Genomic DNA, 19,758 nt, shown 5'->3' with positions numbered 1-19,758 from the left:
TCCAAAATGTCATTTATCTTAATACATCGTCTTTTACAATCCTTTTAAAAAATGAGTTATTTCCCTTTGAACAGAAATCTAGTAATTTTAAAATAATTATTTCATCAAAAATTTAATTCTAAGGAAAGTTATTTTTTGTTTATATTTTCCCTTTGAACAGAAATCAAGTGATTTAGAAGTATTTCATCAAAAATACAATTCTAGGGAAAAGCCTTTAACTTAACAAGGAGAAAAGCTAAAATCTTGAAAATCGAACTTGACCTGTAACTCATGATAAAAATCAATACACCAAATATCTAATCAATATATTCAAGCATGAAAAAAGTCTGGAAAAGTGATTTGCCGGACTGATGTATGATCAAACAGACGGAGTTCAAATCTATAGGCACTTTCGACTTTGTCGGTAGAGGACTATAAATGAAGGCTGTGTAACTTTTAATATGTTCGCAGTTGATAATAAACATCAGTAACCTTATTACTTATTACAAGGATTTTCTTATCAAATTCTTTGACTATCATAATTTCTGTTGAATTACTATGAAACGTAAAAACCGTGAGAGATCGAGTTTCTCTCTTTCAAAATTTACGACGTGCAGCTCTCTTTTAGAGACATCTTCATGGTGTCTTCCTCGATCGAGTGCCAACACAAGAGTGCAACGCTGAAATTTCTAGTCTTCTTTAATAATTAGATATAGGAAGATGTGGTGTGAGTGCCAATGAGACAACTCTCCATCCAAAAAACAATTTATAAAAGTAAACCATTATATGTCAATGTACCGCCTTAAAACACGGAGCCTTGGCTCACACCGAACAACAAGATATAATAGCCCCCTAATAACTAGACAGTGTAAAACCATTCAAACAGGAAAACCAATGGTCTAATCTACTAGTATTATATAAAATATGAGAAATGAGAAACACGTATGAATTACTTAAACAAACGACAACTACTGTACTTCAGATTCCTAAGTATTCCTTCAGATAAGTATTGATATTATTATGATAGTCCTTAATATAAAGATTTACTACAACTATAACATAAACTTAAAATGCCAAGAAAATGAGGTCAAGGTCATTCAAATGAAACGAGAAATACAGGTACACCTTACAATCATTCAATACACTACATATAGTTGATCGAATGGTTATAGTTTCTGACACAGACCTGACCATAAAAAAACTAAACATGCACGGTGAACTATAGTTGTTCAATTGAATGTCTGTGTCATTTTGGTCTCTTGTGGACATTTGTCTCATTGGCAATCATATCACATCTTCTTTTTTTTATATTGCCCAATGAACCATGAAAACTATGTCAAGGTCAGATGAAGCATGCCAGTTGGACATGTAGACCTCACAATCTCTAAATACACTAAATATACAAGACATATTGCTTATAGAATCTGAGATATGGACTTGGTCACCAAAACTCAACCTGGTTCCCTTATACATGAAATGAGGTCGATGTCAAGTGAAAACTGTCTGACGGGCATGAGGACCTTGCAAGGTTTGCACATACCAAATATAGTTATTCTTTTACTCATTATAAGAGAGAAATTACCATTAAAAAAAATCTTTTTTCAAGTCGTCACTGAACAATTAAAATGAGGTCACAAGCACAAGGGACATGTGCCAGACGAAAACTTTGTAACATAAGGCATCTATAGCTCAAATCCCACTCAATCACCGTTGAAGATGAACTATGCAAAACGAAAATGAGGTCAAGGTTATACGCACACTACAATACGAAATGTACATCTAACATTCATCCCATACACCAAATATTTTTTAGCTACTGTTCAAAAATTATGAGAAAGATCTTATTACGAAAACGCTATCTTGAAAACTGACACGAATGAAATAAAGTCAAGAATAGGTGAACTTGTAAGGCGGTTATCTTCATCTGGCCAGGATCCAATATACCAATTATAGATATATTATAACTGATAAGTTATAAATTCTCGTGACTAAAAATTAATAATTTTCTTGAGCATTTGCTGAAAAATGAAAATGGAGTCGATTACCAAGAGATATATGACAGACGAATCTAGTATAATAAAGCATCTGTATACCAGGTAGAAAGCAAGCCTTTTCTTTCTGAATAAATTAGTTTTTATTAATTATATAAAAAGTAAACGTTGTTGTCGTCGTAGGAATAGCATCTTTGCGTCTTTCATGTGTGACATTTCGTTTCAAAGTTGTGAGAATAAAACCAGTGTTTAACAAGTCACAAAATATTTTGACACCAACTTTGTCTTCAACAAAATCAGCAAAAAAGGACTATTTTGGTTTACTTATCTAAATAAATGATAAAATGTAAAATATTTCAATTGGATTTAATTTTCCGAAAAATACTAAGAACATACTTTACACTAAATCAACAAATGCATCGTTATTTGAAAAAAAAATCAAGAAATGTCCTTTCTAAATACAACATTCCGTAGGTTTAACATAGTTCGGTAGCATTGCCTGTTTCAAATTCTGTACGGTGTTGCCTTGATTGACAATTAATTTTTGGTCATGATTCTTGAGTCACTTTCATCCCTCGAGCCATTCTTTGGTTGTTCTTAAGTTTCATCTGAGGACCATTCGTCGATAACAATATAGTCATTATCACAGTCTATTTCAAACTCAGTATCTTCTATCCTGTTGTCTGTATATGAGTTTGTATTTTCTATACGGTTAGCTGTATGTAGATCTGTACAGTTAGTTGCATATTGTTGTTCACTTTGCATTTGGTTTATAGTAGAATTATCGCTAACATTTATAGACATGAAAGAAGCTTGTACGTAATGGGTCAATTCTTTGGATTTAACATTTGACACAAAGATTTTTCTGCTATTCACAACAGGCTCTATTCTGGTAATTTCTGGACTTATTTTAAATATTCTGTATGTAGGATGTTCGATTTCGTCGGTTTTCAACGCTTGTTCTGTTCTAAGTTCGCAAATATCTGTTTTATTGGAAACAGTTTCTACAATATTCGCTATTCCTTTCGTGTTTTGGTTGATTTTACTTTCTACGATCAAATTATGTGAATGGTATTGCTTCTGGTTACTTAATTCCACTGAATTACCATAGGATTGGTACTGCCAGTCGTTTCTCTCACATTTAAAGTTCATAGTTTCAGTTACATAAAGGTCAGATGGCTCACATTTAATATCAATAATGTCATAATTGTCAGATGGCTCACACTTGATATCAACAGTATCATAAATGTCAGACGGCTCACACTTGATATCGACAGTATCATAAATGTCAGACGGCTCACACTTGATATCGACAGTATCATTAATGTCAGACGGCTCACACTTGATATTACCAGTATCATAATCATCAGACGGCTCACATTTAATATCAGTCTTTGGTTCTTGTTTTATCCTTTCTAAACTAGTAAATTCAGACGAAGAACTCTTTGCTTCTATCATGAACTTGTCCTGTGGTTCAACTTTGACCTTTCTGATGTCAAATTCTTGTTTTTCATCTTTACGTTGTCCTTTTGGCGTTATAGAAACGTTTTTGAAAAGTTTCTTCATCTTAGCTAACATATCGTCAGTTAAAAGCACGTGTTGTGTTTTTTGAGTTTCTGTAGAATTATCCCATGACTTGTTTTTAAGTCCACTGTTAACACACTTGTAACGGTTAACATTATCACTACAGACGGACAATCTAGCCTCCTCACAGTAATATCCATCTGCATTTAAACCCTCTCTTCCATATTTCCCATCACTGCAATCTTGTCTGCTGTCTTTTAAAACTTCCGAAAGTACTCTATGTTTTGGGATTTGACTATCCAAATTGCCTGTTTTCTGACTTATTTCTGTCTCATGGATGCTTTGTATTCCATTCGAGTTGTCACTTCCGTTTAAACGTTTTCCATCACAACTGTACATTGAAGAATTGTTATTATTGTTTGTATCCAGTGATTTTTCTACGCCCATCGTGATGTCTGTACAATTTCTCTTATCCCAAACTTCTGAAATTTTCGCATCGTTACAATAAGATAATCTCTTCACGTAAGAACTTCCAATAATCTTCTTCTTTGGATCCAGACTTTTCATATGTCGATCTTGAATATTACATTTGGTAATCTTAGTAGACGCAAAATGCACTTCCTTTTTCTTTTTTGATATTTCTTTGTTTTTATATTTACTCCCAACTTTATCATGCTTATGCAGCGGTCTTGTCTGTATCGATCCTAAGGCTTTATGTTTGTTCGGAAAACTTCGTATCTTATCATTCACGAGGAGCTTTTGTGCATTTCTGGTCGTGTCAAGTTTATCTGCAGTGTACGAAATCTTTGCATCTACACAATACTTGTCCCTTGGTAGCTTTTTCTTGTCAATGATAATCAGAACACGAATCTCTGTAAAATCCTTTTTGAAAGTTAAATTTTGTTCCATTTTCTTAGTTTATCCAAAATAAATTCAGTTATGGTAATCACACCGTTCTTGCTCTTCATTTACCGATTCTGCTGAGCGACTCAAATTTGTCAATTTTCAGACACTTGTTTCTTCGGAAGTAAAATTTGGCACGTGTCATTTGAAATAAACATTTTGTTCACAGGTGTCACTGATTGATTAATAATTACTTGTATTATTTTTGCACAGGTTGTTACTACATGTAATTAAATTATCTTGTATTTCGATAATTGTTGTCACCTTTTATGATGCAAATCAACCATTTTTAGCAAAAACTTTTATATCTCATGTTTTATCGAAGAAAGTATTGTGTGTAATAATATTTTAAGACACTAATTTTAATTATGTTATAATATGTGTTATATTTTTCAAGTCAGTGATTTGGCTGGGTATATGTACATATATTTTAATTGTAATATCTAATTTTTAATTGCATATTATGCAATTTTGTATTCATTGCGTTAAATATTGCTTTGTGGCACTATAACAAATTATTCTGATTGTGATTTTGGTTTTATGTTAATATCATTAGATGAGCAACAAATATTATGATAATGTAAACTGAATTGTATTGAAAATTAAATTTAATATGATTTAAAAACTTAGAAAACATATTATAATTATAATTGCAGAGTATTCAATTGTCTGATCATGGTTAAGTTAATTTGTAGTTTTTAACTCAACGAAAGGGTAAATTATGAATCACGTCTCAGTGTTCAGTTCTTTGTCCATCTACACTTCTTGTTTTGAATTCTTAGGAGATTTGACATGATTTTTTATTGTTTTTAATAAAAAAAAAAATAATTTAAAAATCAGTTGATAAGTATGTTCTTTTCTCTGAAGCAGTTACAACTTTCCAAGGATCCATCGCATTGTAAAAATAATTAATAATTTCATACATTTGTTCCTGGATTCGAAATCTAATCAATTTGCTCATCCTAAATATTTGGAGACATATAAATGGAGTTTATAGGCTAGCTAGACTAAGTGTCAAGGGTTGACGGATTGAAATCATATACTGTCATGTTGGTATAGTATATCTCTGGTGAATTGAAGTAGGATCTGATAAAGATATGCAACACAAACATTATATTAAAAAAATAATAGGTCAGGAGTTTTTCAAGATTTTATTTGATAACATAAATACATGAAGACAATGCGGTGTCAAGTTCAAAAATTATTATATGCGATACAATCATGCCTTTGAAATCATTTACACAGACTCTAAAAGCAATCATAAAAAAAAATTATGATTAAAGATCCATAAACCAGTGACAAGGCCTTGGTATTGAAAACTTTTATTCGAATATCAGACTTTGAATTGGTGATTTTTTAAACGTTTTCTTTACATTTGATGTATTGAAAGCCTATTTATTTAAGGCTGTACTGTCTGAAATTTGATACGTGCATACAAGTTTAAGGGAACGACCACTTAACTTCAAAGTGGGGGAGGTGGGTCTGTTTTTCTATCTATAAAAAAAATATTCTGATTCCAAATTTTAAGAAGAAAAATATTCCGGTCAAACAAAGGACAGAAAAAAATATTCTGAATCATTAATTTCCCCATTCCTTATAGTGTTAAATATAAAAGATGAAAAATGATTGATAGCGTTAAAACTGAATTCAAAAAAAATCTGACTCAGACAAAAAACACCTATTACACCCCACCCCACCTTGAAGTTAAATAGTTGCTCCCTTGGTAAATAAATGATCCGTTTCTCTGGATTCTAGACTTGGGAATATTAACATAATAGGCATGGTCTGAATGTTACTTTCCTACCTATACGAATAAGAAAAAAAAAATCCTAAATGATGTGTATAACTTATATAACTTAAAACATGTTGATCGGAGTCCAAGTATTTTAAAATCACGTAGATTAATTGATTAACGCGCCCGACTTGGTGTATATATAATGAATTCTCTAATCTTAATGTGTGTTTTTATCCGACGAAAAACCTTTTGTTTTATTATTGAACGACTAGGGAAATATAATTGTGCTGCAAGTTCTATGTTTCAGGCATCGACAAGGGCAGACCCTGCTATGTAAATAAGGAGGGGGGGGGTCAAACCCAGAATGTAGGGGGTACAACCAAATATCCCCATTCAAAAGCATTGATCGTCCAAAAGCCCCCCCCTTCCCCTATGATGGGAAATTATTGTTTTGTCAATTTCAATAGATTCTTAGACATTTGACTATATGTCTCTGCTATCACTATTGTATTTACAAAGAAGATAGACAGGAAAATATCTTGAGTGTAGTCTACTCTTAAAGGGAGTAGTATATCTAACCTTATAACGATTTCACAGTTAATATTTGGAAATTAGTATGGCGTTCATTATCACTGAACTAGTATATATTTGTTGAGGACCAGCTGAAGGACGCCTCCGGGTGCGGGATTTTCTCGCTACATTGAAGACCTGTTGGTGACCTTCTGCTGTTGTTTTTTTCTATGGTCGGGTTGTTGTCTCCGAGGCTTTGACACATTCCCCATTTCCATTCTCAATTTTCTTAATAACGAAAACTCTATCTTGAAAACTGACACGAATGAAATAAGGTCAAGAATAGGTGAACTTGTAAGGCGGTCATTTTCATATACTAGTATACCAATTTACCAAATATCGACATATTATAACTGATAAGTTAAAAATTCTCGTGACTAAAAAATAATAATTTTCTTAAGCACTTGCCGAAAAATGAAAATGGTGTCAAATACCAAGAGACATATGGCAGACGAATCTAGTATAATTAGGCATCTGTATCCTGGTAGGAAACATGCCTTTTCTTTCTGAATAAACTAGATACCATTGAGATGGGAGCCATCTCTGTGGGCCCCGCTGTCAATAACGTGGGGTAAATAAGTTGTATGGATAATCTGATATGAAGCATTATTTGAAGTTATTACATAGTCTCATGTGTGATTTTATTCTAAGATTTTAAGTTAAAACTGATAAATATTCTCAACTTACTTTCATAGTATAATAGTGATATGACTGCATGATGTGAACTCATTGTTGACTACTCTAAGGTGACTTCTGGATATATGGGTTGATGTTTGAACAATATGTTTAAAGGTGCTGCCCAATTGATATTTGTCACATATTTTTAGAATTATGCCTTCAATATATTATGACCCACCAAGTATAAAGTATGAAATATTAACGGTTCTCGAGAGGTAGAGCGGACACAATTTGTTAAGAACAACGAACGGATGGACAGACCGACGGACTGACCTTTGACCTAGGATGCATACATTATGACACATTCTCTGGTGTTGGTTAATATATATGTTAAGTTAAAAATGTTTGTCAGGTATGAAGTATGAAATGATAACAGCTGTCCTCTCAAAATATAGTGTGGATCAAATTTGTTAGCGATGGACAGACCTTTAACCTAGGAAGTTGTACATACATCATGACACACCCTCTGGTGTTGGTTAAAATGGATGTCAAGTATAATATTTGAAATCATAACAGTTCTCAAGATATAGAGCGGACACAATCTTCACCACAGGACACGGGGTTGTCAACTGAAACCAAAGTTTTTTTTACCTTGACCTTTGACCTAGGAAGTTGTACATACATCATGACACGCCCTCTGGTGGTGGTTAAAATAGATGTCAAGTATAAACTTTGAAATCATAACGGTTATCTAGATATGGAGCGGACACGATCTTCACCACAGGACACGGGGTTGTCAACTGAAACCAAAGTTTTTGACCTTGACCTTTGACCTAGAAAGTTGTAAATACATCATGACACACCCTCTATTGTTGCTTAATAAACTTGTTAAGTATTAAGTATAAAATCATAACGGTTATCTAGATATGGAGCGGACACGATCTTCACCACAGGACACGAAGTTGTCAACTGAAACCAAAGTTTTTGACCTTTGACCTAGAAAGTTGTAAATACATCATGACACACCCTCTGGTGTTGGTTAAAATGGATGTCAAGTATAAACTTGGAAATCATAACGGTTCTCAAGATATAGAGCGGACACGATCTTCACCACAGGACACAGGGTTGTCAACTGAAACCAAAGTGTGTTGACCTTGACCTTTGACCTAGGAAGATGTACATACATCATGACACGCCCTCTGGTGGTGGTTAATAAACATGTAAAGTATAAAGTATGAAATCAAAATGGTTCTCTAGATATGGAGCGGACACAAAGTGTTACGGACGGAAGGACAGACTGATCACTATAGGGCGATCCGCCTAAAGGCGGGGCCCTAATTAGTTTTTTTTTATTAATTATATAAAAAGTAAACGTTGTTGTCGTCGTAGGAATAGCATCTTCGCGTCTTTCATGTGTGACATTTCGGCCAAGTTGTGAGAATAAAACCAGAGTTTAACAAGTCACAAAATATTTTGACACCAACTATACATGTCTTCAACAAAATCAACAAAAAAGGTCTATTTTGGTTTATAAGTTTACTTATCTAAATAAATGATAAAATGTAAAATATTTCAATTGGATTTAATTTTCCGAAAATACTAAGAACATACCGGTACTTTAAACTAAATAAACAAATGCATCGTTATTAAAAAAAAAATCAAGACATGTCCTTTCTAAATACAACATTCCGTAGGTTTAACATGGTTCGGTAGCATTGTCTGTTTCAAATTTTTTACGGTGGTGTCTTGATTTACAAATAATTTCTGATCATGATTCTTGGGTCACTCTCATCCCTCGAGCCATTCTTTGATTGTTCTCAAGTTTCATCGAAGCCTATTTATTTAAGGCCGTACTGTCTGAAATTTGATACGTGCATACAAGTTTAAGGGAACGACCACTTAACTTCAAAGTGGGGGAGGTGGGTCTGTTTTTCTTTCTATAAAAAAAATATTCTGATTCCAAATTTTAAGGAGAAAAATATTCCGGTCAAACAAAGGACAGAAACAAATATTCTGAATCATAAATTTCCCCATTCCTTATAGTGTTAAATATAAAAGATGAAAAATGATTGATAGCGTTAAAACTGAATTAAAAAAAAATCTGACTCAGACAAAAAAAAAACTATTACACCCACCCACCTTGAAGTTAAATGGTTGCTCCCTTGGTAAATAAATGATCCGTTTCTCTGGATTCTAGACTTGGGAATATTAACATAATAGGCATGGTCTAAATGTTACTTTCCTATACCTATACGAAATAGAAAAAAAAATCCTAAATGATGTGTATAACTTATATAACTTAAAACATGTTGATCGGAGTCCAAGTATTTTAAAATCACGTAGATTAATTGATTAACGCGCCCGACTTGGTGTATATATAATGAATTCTCTAATCTTAATGTGTGTTTTTATCCGACGAAAAACCTTTTGTTTTATTATTGAACGACTAGGGAAATATAATTGTGCTGCAAGTTCTATGTTTCAGGCATCGACAAGGGCAGACCCTGTTATGTAAATAAGGGGGGGGGGGTCAAACCCAGAATGTAGGGGGTACAACCAAATATCCCCATTCAAAAGCATTGATCGTCCAAAAGCCCCCCCCCCCCCCCCCCCTCCTTGGATCTGCCACTATGATGGGAAATTATTGTTTTGTCAATTTCAATAGATTCTTAGACATTTGACTATATGTCTCTGCTATCACTATTGTATTTACAAAGAAGATAGACAGGAAAATATCTTGAGTGTAGTCCACTCTTAAAGGGAGTAGTATACCTAACCTAATAACGATTTCACAGTTAATATAACGTGGAAGCTAACCAATTGAAAGATATTTTCTTTTCCTACACACTCAATGGATTTGGCTGTAACACGCTAATATAAGTTGTCAATAATCAAAGACAAATATGTACCACTTCTAATTCCATTAGTTGCACAACCAGTAAACTGTAATACAATTGTAATGGAAAATATCAAAAGGAGGCCCTTAACTTTGTTCTGTTGAGTACATGATTGAACCAGACTCAAGCTAGCGAACAATAAGCCAGCGAACAATAAGATGAATCAAGCTAGCGAACAATAAGCCAGCGAACAATAAGAAAACGCGCCAACATGATCATGCCTAAAAACCGAAGACTTGCAATAACACCAAACGTACTTTTAAATATGATGACAAATAACTAAATATGATGACAAATAATTTCCAGTAGGAAGATGAAATGTAATTCCATTTTAACACATACAAAGTTTAATTATTTATTCGTGTATTAAATACAACTTTTTTTAAAGCCGGGAATCTAAAAAACGTTTTAGCTATTAACCCTTTCTCCTTTCTCTCTGATAAGGGATGGGTTATTGTCTGTATAATAATAATAACAATTGATAACAACAGGTTACAATAAACTAGTGTAGCGATACAATTAGATCTTCAAGCTTATAGAAATTATTCGATTGAAAAGAAAAGCTGATAACCATTATATTCACTTTTCGCCTAAGAACTAGCTAGTTCAGGTAATTATTCAAAAGTAAATAGTCACTCTAGTAATTTATTTATTACATTCTTATAAGAAAAGCGATAAGTGTAAGAACTACACACGTCAAATAGAACAAAAACGATTTGACATAGATAATTTGGTTAATCTAAACAGAAAATTATTTAGATTGAAGCCTATGTAAATAACTATAATCCGTAAACATTTCCCTACGGCAAAGTCCCCCTTCTTTCCTTCATAAAATTTTTCCTACGGCAAAGCTTATTTGCTCACAAGTTACAAATGATAGGCATTTGCCCAAGGTTGCCTGGGCCCAAAAACTCAGGTGGATAAAGTTATGGAACTTTTTTATTTTGAGGTCCAAAGTTGGGGTCGGGTGACCCTACCATCCCCCTAATTTAATTCATAGCAAAGTCCCTACGGCAAAGCTTTTGTCCACACTAGGTACACTCGATAGGCAATTGCCTAAGCTTGCCTGGACCCAAAAATCCAGTAGGGTAAAGTTACGGAACTTTTTTTTTTAGGTCCAAAGTTGGGGTCGGGTGACTCTACCATCCCCCTTATTTAATTCATAGCAAAGTCCCTACGGCAAAGCTTTAGTACACACTAGGTACACTCAATAGGCAATTGCCTAAGCTTGCCTGGACCCAAAGACCCAGGTGGGTAAAATTACGGAACTTTTTTTTTTGAAGTACATAGTTGGGGTCGGGTGACCCTACCATCCCCCTTATTTAATTCATAGCAAAGTCCCTACGGCAAAGCTTTTGTCCACACTAGGTACACTCGATAGGCAATTGCCTAAGTTTACCTGGACCCAAAGACCCAGGTGGGTAAAGTAACGGAACTTTTTATTTTGAGGTCCAAAGTTGGGGTCGGGTGACCCTACCATCCCCCTTATTTAATTCATAGCAAAGTCCCTAGGGCAAAACTTTTGTCCACACTAGGTACACTCGATAGGCAATTGCCTAAGCTTGCCTGGACCCAAAGACCCAGGTGAGTAAAGGTATGGAACTTTTTTTATTGAAGTCCATAGTTGGGGTCGGGTGACCCTACCATCCCCCTTATTTAATTCATAGCAAAGTCCCTACGGAAAAGCTTTTGTCCACACTAAGTACTCTCGATAGGCAATTGTCTAAGCTTGCCTGGACCCAAAGACCCAGGTGGGTAAAGTTACGTAACTTTTTATTTTGAGGTCCAAAGTTGGGATCGGGTGACCCTACCATCACCCTTATTTAATTCATAGCAAAGTCCTTACGGCAAAGCTTTTGTCCACACTAGGTACACTCGATAGGCAATTGCCTAAGCTTGCCTGGACCCAAAGACCCAGGTGGGTAAAGTTACGGAACTTTTTATTTTGAAGTCCATAGTTGGGGTCGGGTGACCCTACCATCCCCCTTATTTAATTCATAGCAAAGTCCATACGGCAAAGCTTTTGTCCACACTAGGTACACTCGATAGGCAATTGCCTAAGCTTACCTGGACCCAAAGACCCTGGGGGGTAAAGTTACGGAACTTTTTATTTTGAGGTCCAAAGTTGGGGTCGGGTGACCCTACCATCCCCTTTATTTAATTCATAGCAAAGTCCCTACGGCAAAGCTTTTGTCCAGTCTAGGTACACTCGATAGGCAATTGCCTAAGCTTGCCTGGACCCAAAGACCCAGGTGGGTAAAGTTACGGATTTTTTTTTTTAGATTCTTAGTTGGGGTCGGGTGACCCTACCATCCCCCTTATTTAATTCATAGCAAAGTCCCTACGGCAAAGCTTTTGTCCAGACTAGGTACACTCGATAGGCAATTGCATAAGCTTGCCTGGACCCAAAGACCCAGGTGGGTAAAGTTACGGAACTTTTTTTTTTAGTTTCATAGTTGGGGTCCGCTGACCGTACCATCCCCCTTATTTAATTCATAGCAAAGTCCCTACGGCAAAGCTTTTGTCCACACTAGGAACACTCGATAGGATATTGCCTAAAGTTGCCTGGACCCAAAGACCCAGGTGGGTAAAGTTGCTGATTTTTTTTTTGAGGTCCAAAGTTGGGGTAGGGTGACCCTACTATCCCCCTTCTTTAATTCTTAAAAAAAATCCCGACGGAAAATCTTTTGTCCACAAGGAATTATTAATAGGCACTTGCCTAAGGTTGCCTGAACCTAAAGACCAGGTGGGTAAAGTTACGGAACTTTTTTAATTGAGGCCCAAAGTTGGGGTAGGGTGACCTATCCAATTTCTTTAATTCATAAAAAATTCTCTACGGCAAAGCTTTTTTCCCAAGGTGGGTAAAGTTACGGTACTTTTTTTTTAGGTCCAAAGATGGGGTAGGATGAGCCTACCATCTCTCTTCTTTCCTTCATTAAGTTTTCCCTAAGGCAATGCTTTTTTTGCCCACTAGGTACAAATGATAGGCACTTGCCTAAGGTTGCCTGGGCCCAAATACCCAGGTGGTTAAAGTTACGGAACTTTTTTTTAAAGGTCCAAAGTTTGGGTAGGTTGACCCTACTAGCCCATTTATTTAATTCATAAAAAAAATCCCTACGGCAAAGCTTTTGTCCCCACTAGATACAATTGATTTGCACTTTTCCAAGATTGCCTGGCCTCAAAGAACCAGGGGGGTAAAGTTAATGAACTTTTTAAATTTCGGTCCAAAGTTAGGGTAGGGTTACCCTACCATCCCCCTTCTTTTATTCATAAAACAATTCCCTACGGTAAAGCTTTTGTCCCCAATAGGTAAACTTGATAGGCACTTGGCTAAGGTTGCCTGGGTTCAAGGACCCAGGTGGGTAAAGTTACTGAACTTTAAGTCCAGTTTGGGGGTCGGGTGACCTTACCACCTCCCTTCTTTAATTCATAGCAAAGTCACTTTGGCAAAGCTTCTGTCCACACTAGGAACACTAGATAGGCTCTTGCCTAAGGTTGCATGAACGCAAAGACCCCAGTTGGTATAGTGATGGAAATTTTTTAATTAAGGTCCAACTTTTGGGTATGTTTACCCTACCACCTCCCTTTTTTAATTCATAGAAAAATCCCTATGGCAAAGATTTAATTCCTGAAAATAAATCTGTATCCGAACAACATCAGATACTGATACAATTTAAGGCACAAAGTTGTCCTGATTAGATGATGCATTTGAGTCTATCATATCCAAGATGTACCAATAAATCAATATAGGCAATATAGGCAATGTTGACATGATATCGTATCGATATTGATGTTTGATTCAAACATCCATGACACAACAAGACATACCCAGATGTAAATATCAACAATGTCGACATGATAAGAAATTTTCATAAGACATCTATGACAAACTCTGACATACAAGATGTCGAATCGATTTCGATTTGATATCGAAGCTAGCTCTATACATCCATCACATAATCATAATTCGATATTGCAAGAATGCTAGATATTTGAAGATCCATCAAAGTGGAATGAAGTGTGTACCACCACATTCTGGCAATCGACGCATAGTGATATCTGGTCAGACCATTCAGAAAGCAAATCACAGTGATCATAACCTCCATGCGAACTAGGGTTAGGATAAGACACAGATCAGCTTACAGAGATAGAACACCTCACGGAAGGAGAAGAGATCAACCTGATAAAACCAACAGTCAGAAGAGAAATGTAACAGCCAAGGAAGGAAAATGTTAAGTAGTCAACTAGTGCAAACACAGTGATATGGAAAGCATTCGATGATGATCTCGAAAACATCATTAAAGCAATATTAGCAGGAAAAGGTAAGAGCAGTGACGTCCATTATTTACCTCTCAGGAAAGGAGAGATTTTGGGTTGATTACATCTGGGAAAAGAGAAAGAACACAACTTCAGAGTAACCGCAGACAGTAGAAGAAAAAGGAACTGAGAGTGGACTTCAGAAGGTTAAAGAAAAGGTATAGAGATGCTATGGAGTAGGAAAGGTAACAACAGTTTAGGAAAGAAACCTGGGAAAATTTAAAACATTAACAAGAGCAAAAACACATATACTGGTAACAAACAGAAAATCTTTTCTGCATATGAAGAGATTATTTGGAGCAAGAGGATTTGGTTCATTGGGAAACTCAAAGGATGAAGTCGAAGAACACCAAAGAAAGACACAAAGTGATGAAAGGCGGGAGGAAGATCTGGTAGAATGTGAGAAACTGGCAACACCAGAGAAACCAATATAACTATTTGCAATTGATGAGTCAGAACTGAAGTTTAACGAAGTGCAGGATGTTTTGAAGAAAGCAAGAGCAGCATCAGTACCAGGGCCATATAGTACGCGGTATTCAGTATCGGGTACAAGAAATGTCCCAAGCTAACCTGCAGACGATAGTGGAAGTATTTGAGAGTAGTTTGGAGAAGAAGAAAGATGATAGATGTATGGTATAAAACAGATGGATGTTTTATTCCGAAGGGAGATAACTCCATAAAAGTTAAGCTGTTTAGAACCATCTCTTTACTGAACATCGAGGGTAAAATCCTACAAGTTTTAGCAAAGAACAACAAGGTTTCTGCTAAGTAATGAATGCATAGACTTATCGGTTCAGAAATGAGGCATGCCAGAGGTATCCGGATGTATTGAACATACTAGTGTTTTGACACAGATCTTAAGAGAATCAAAGGAGAAAAAAAGCGACTTTGGCTATATCTTGCTTATGCGAACGGATTCATTCATCACAAACTGGTAAATTTGAAATTGCAGAGGTACTTTGTGCCAACCACAACAGGACAATGCTGCAGGAATATTTTGATCACAAAGAGAAGTATTTACAGTAGGAGATTTCAACACAGCTTGACCGAGACTATGAGAAGGAATATTAATGGGATGTACATTTTCCTAATATTGTTTGCAGCAGCTGTGAATCTTCATTATGAAGTCAGTGGAAAAACCAAGAAGAGGACCAGTAATGTCACCAGGTAGAAGACAACCACCAATAAGAGCATTTATAGATGAAATGACTGTTACAGCAAACCCAAAAATAGAGGAGAAATGGATCTTACAGGAGTTGGCAGGAATGATAAGTTGGGCAACAATGAAATTCAAACCCAGTAAATTCAAGAAGTTAATTTATGAGTTAAGGCAAAATGAGAGATGAAACTTTCGAATTAGCAGGGAAATTCTACCAACAGTTGGAGATAAAATGCTTTGGTAAAAGTTTGACACCAGTAGACAGAAAAACCACCATATAAATACAAAGGCAGCTGGTAAAGGTAGATTGGCTGTAGAAGACAGACCAAAGTGTCTGCCAGGAAGATACAAAGCTTGGATGTATCAACATGGTGTCTTGTCAAGAACACTATGGCCGTTCTTGGTATATGAGTTTTCCGTGTCCAAAGTTGAAGTTTAAGAAGAAAAAAAATAGTGACGTTGGTTTGGCGTAATAAGAAGTGTCAGCAGCGTTGACTTATACAATGCAGTGACTAAACAGCAATTACCACTCACTTAATGCGTGGACTTAAGCGTTTAAAGTTACAAAAACACGACAGGTCATGATGTAGAGGAACAGCAAAGATGCCAAAGTTAGAGGAGCCAAAGTGAAGATCCGGACAAGAAGAAAGCAGGAAGTTCGACAGATAAAATAATAGAGCAGGAATAGCAAGGCGGAAATCATGACGCAGCAAGGTAGATGGTTTATTTGGCAAGGAACTAGAAGCGGGGCCTTTTGCCTGGAGCGATATTTGGAGTATAGAGGGATACCGTTTCAGCTTCAATCTGAGATCAGTGTATGATGTAATACCAAGTCCATCGAATCCCTATGGATAGGGGTTGATAGAAGATTCAATGTGCACCTTTTCAAAGACGAACCAGCATCTCTACAACATGTGTTGTCGTCATCTTGTCAAGTGGCACTGAAAATTTTTAGGAACACATGGAGACATGAAACAGTGCACTGAACACATTAGCAGCGAGGTTGTACTTCATCAGGAGAAAGAAGAAAAAGGTAAATATAACACATCACTTTTGAGAGCATGTCAGCACACCTGAAAGCCATGGGATCCATGCAAGAGCAACAGACTGGAAGTTTACTACAGATATCCAGCAATGTATGAGCTTTCTTGCAGCAATAGCAGCAACATCGCTAAGACCAGATATGGTTTTATGGTCACAGGGAACTGTTCAGACAGTCTTGCTGGAACTGACAGTCCTTTGTGAAGAAAGGATGTATGAGGTACACGAAAAGAAGAGGGTAAAATTCCAGCAGCTTGTATCAAATTGCCAACAGCAGGGATGGAGAACTCGGTGCTTTGCTATTGAAGAAGTGTGCAGGGGGCTTTGCTGAATAGACAATATGACAAGCTCTCAGAACCTTATGATTGGGAAGAGCAGATAGTGAGAAGTTTATTATACCCCCGCTTTAAAAAAGGGGGGTATACTGTTTTACCTCTGTCTGTCCGTCCATCAGTCCGTACGTCCGTCAGTCAGTCCGTCCCATGAAACTTTCGTCACATTTTTCTCAGGAACTACAATACAGGGATTTCTGAAATTTGGTTTCAGAGTTTATCTAAGTCAGCTATACCGTGTGATGCGTTTTCAGATTGATCGCTTGACAACTTCCTGTTTACCGAACGCTTGTATGATTTTACACATGATAGCCAAGTTGAAAATTTTCGTCACATTTTTCTCAGGAACTACAATACAGGGATTTCTGAAATTTGGTTTCAGGGTTTATCTAAGTCAGCTATACGGTGTGATGCGTTTTCAGATTGATCGCTTGACAACTTCCTGTTTACCGAACACTTGTATGATTTTACACATGATAGCCAAGTTGAAAATTTTCATCACATTTTTCTCAGGTACTACAATACAAGGATTTCTGAAATTTGGTTTCAGGATTTATATAAGTCAGCTATACGGTGTGATGTCTTTTCAGATTTATCACTCGACAACTTCCTGTTTACCGAACACTTGCATATTTTAACACTATTAATATTATCCACTTACGGCGGGGGTATCATCAGTGAGCAGTATCTCGCAGTTTCACTTGTTTCAGAATTGTATAGACAAGTGGAAGTGTCATCATAGTGAAGATAGGGGAGAGAGATGAGATCTGTAAAAGTGGCAATTAGAGATATTAAATGATTTGAAGACATTTAGTGGAAATAATGAACTAATGATAGAAGAGAGCTGTGGTGAAAGCATCATTCAGTGACAGTGCAAAAGTTACATCAGCTGACATATCGGGTTCAGCGTAGGCCATCCAGTTTCAGAGTCAGACTGAGCCGGCACACCTCTGGAGGTTGGTATTGAATAGCGCCGAAACAGCCGATGATGGAGGCTGCACCTGATAGTCCCCTGATAAAGGAACTGGATCATCATTGTAACGATGTTTACAAGGTTAAAAAATATATGATTCTTAAAGTGCATTTTGTTGATAGACATTATTAGACTAGTTAAAAACTTCTAGGAGATCGTGCTTTGCAAGATGTTTGCAATTCTTTCTAAGTATCATGAATCAAGAATAGTAAAACTGTGGACCAAATATGTCATAAGGATCAACATCCGAACAACTACTAGATTCCTTCTACAACTCTGCAATATTAAACGGCGCGACAAATTCACGCAGATGTATGCTTGTTTTCTGCTTGTTCTTTTTATTTCACATAACTTATTAGCATCATCTTTGTGTTTATTTTTACTTTTTGAAACATTAACTATGTTTAATGTCAAGATGTTTCCTGTTGTAGTAGATTTTTTCTGATTCGGAATTTTCGAATGCTGATGTTGCGAGATGAACTAGACAAAATCTACACTTGTATAAAATGTTTGTGATTGAGCATATTAAGGACGTTCGCTTGTCATGTTTTGGAATTTTTGTCAGAATTTCTGGTTTTATCCATTTGAATGTACTATCACATTTTGCTCATTGATCCCCATTTTTCTTTTTATAAATCTTTAACATGTATCATTATAAGCCATCTGTAAAAGTCTTATAAAATCGTTGTTATCTTTAACAGCTTTAGAGAACAATGATAAAGCTATTAAAAGCCAAGAGAGAGCATTTTCCCGCTAAAATTTCAATGGCTTATATCTCGAAAGAAGCACATTGACCTTCATTCTATTTTTGCTCTTTTGGTTCTTTTGTCAATCTCCTATCAATATATACTAGACTAAGTGTTATGAAAAGCTTGTTATTTTGAAACCAAGTAACGAACCTCCTTAAGACGAGAATTCTTTTCACATTAATATACGAACTTAGCGAAACAAACATTCTGATTTTAAATCAATGTTGTTTATATTAACAGTTGTTTGATTCTTTGCATTGCCAAACATTATGTTTCCAATTTGGAAATATAAAACAGAATATGTGACATGATTGCCAAGAGACAACTCTCCACAAGAGACCAAAATTAATGACAAAATAAATAACAACTATAGGTCACCGTACGGCCTTCAACAATAAGCACATCCAATTACGCCTAGTCAGCTCTAAAAGGCCCCGAAATGACAATGTAAAAAAAATCAAAAGAGAAAACTAACAGCCTAATTTATGTACAAAAAATGAACGAAAAAACAAATTTTGAAACACAAGAACAAACGACAATTACTGAATTACAGGCTCCTGTCGTGGGACAGATACATCCATACATAATGTGGCGGGGTTAAACATTTAAGCGGGATCCCAACACTAACTAACCATTGGACATTGGTATAACAGTACAATATAAGAACGAACTATCAAAATCATTTGAACAAAGCTTAACTCATCAGATGGATAAAAATACAAATACTGAAAATACAATTGGACGTGGCCTGGTACTTGTACATCCTAAAAACAAGAAAAGACACTGAGTACATACCGTATAGTACTCGCAGTTACTGACTGTTAGTTAAAAGCCACTAACAACTAATGAAAAAAAAATCATGCATCTGAGACTAACTTATCAATCAGTACACATCCAACATCCAATGAATTTAGTGTAAAATTGTCATAAACAGTTAGAGAAAAAACATCACCTTGTGTTACTAGTATGA

The sequence above is a fragment of the Mytilus trossulus genome, chromosome 1 (assembly GCF_036588685.1).
Source record: "Mytilus trossulus isolate FHL-02 chromosome 1, PNRI_Mtr1.1.1.hap1, whole genome shotgun sequence".
Taxonomy (NCBI): domain Eukaryota; kingdom Metazoa; phylum Mollusca; class Bivalvia; order Mytilida; family Mytilidae; genus Mytilus; species Mytilus trossulus.
Note: the sequence above shows the minus strand (reverse complement) of the source record.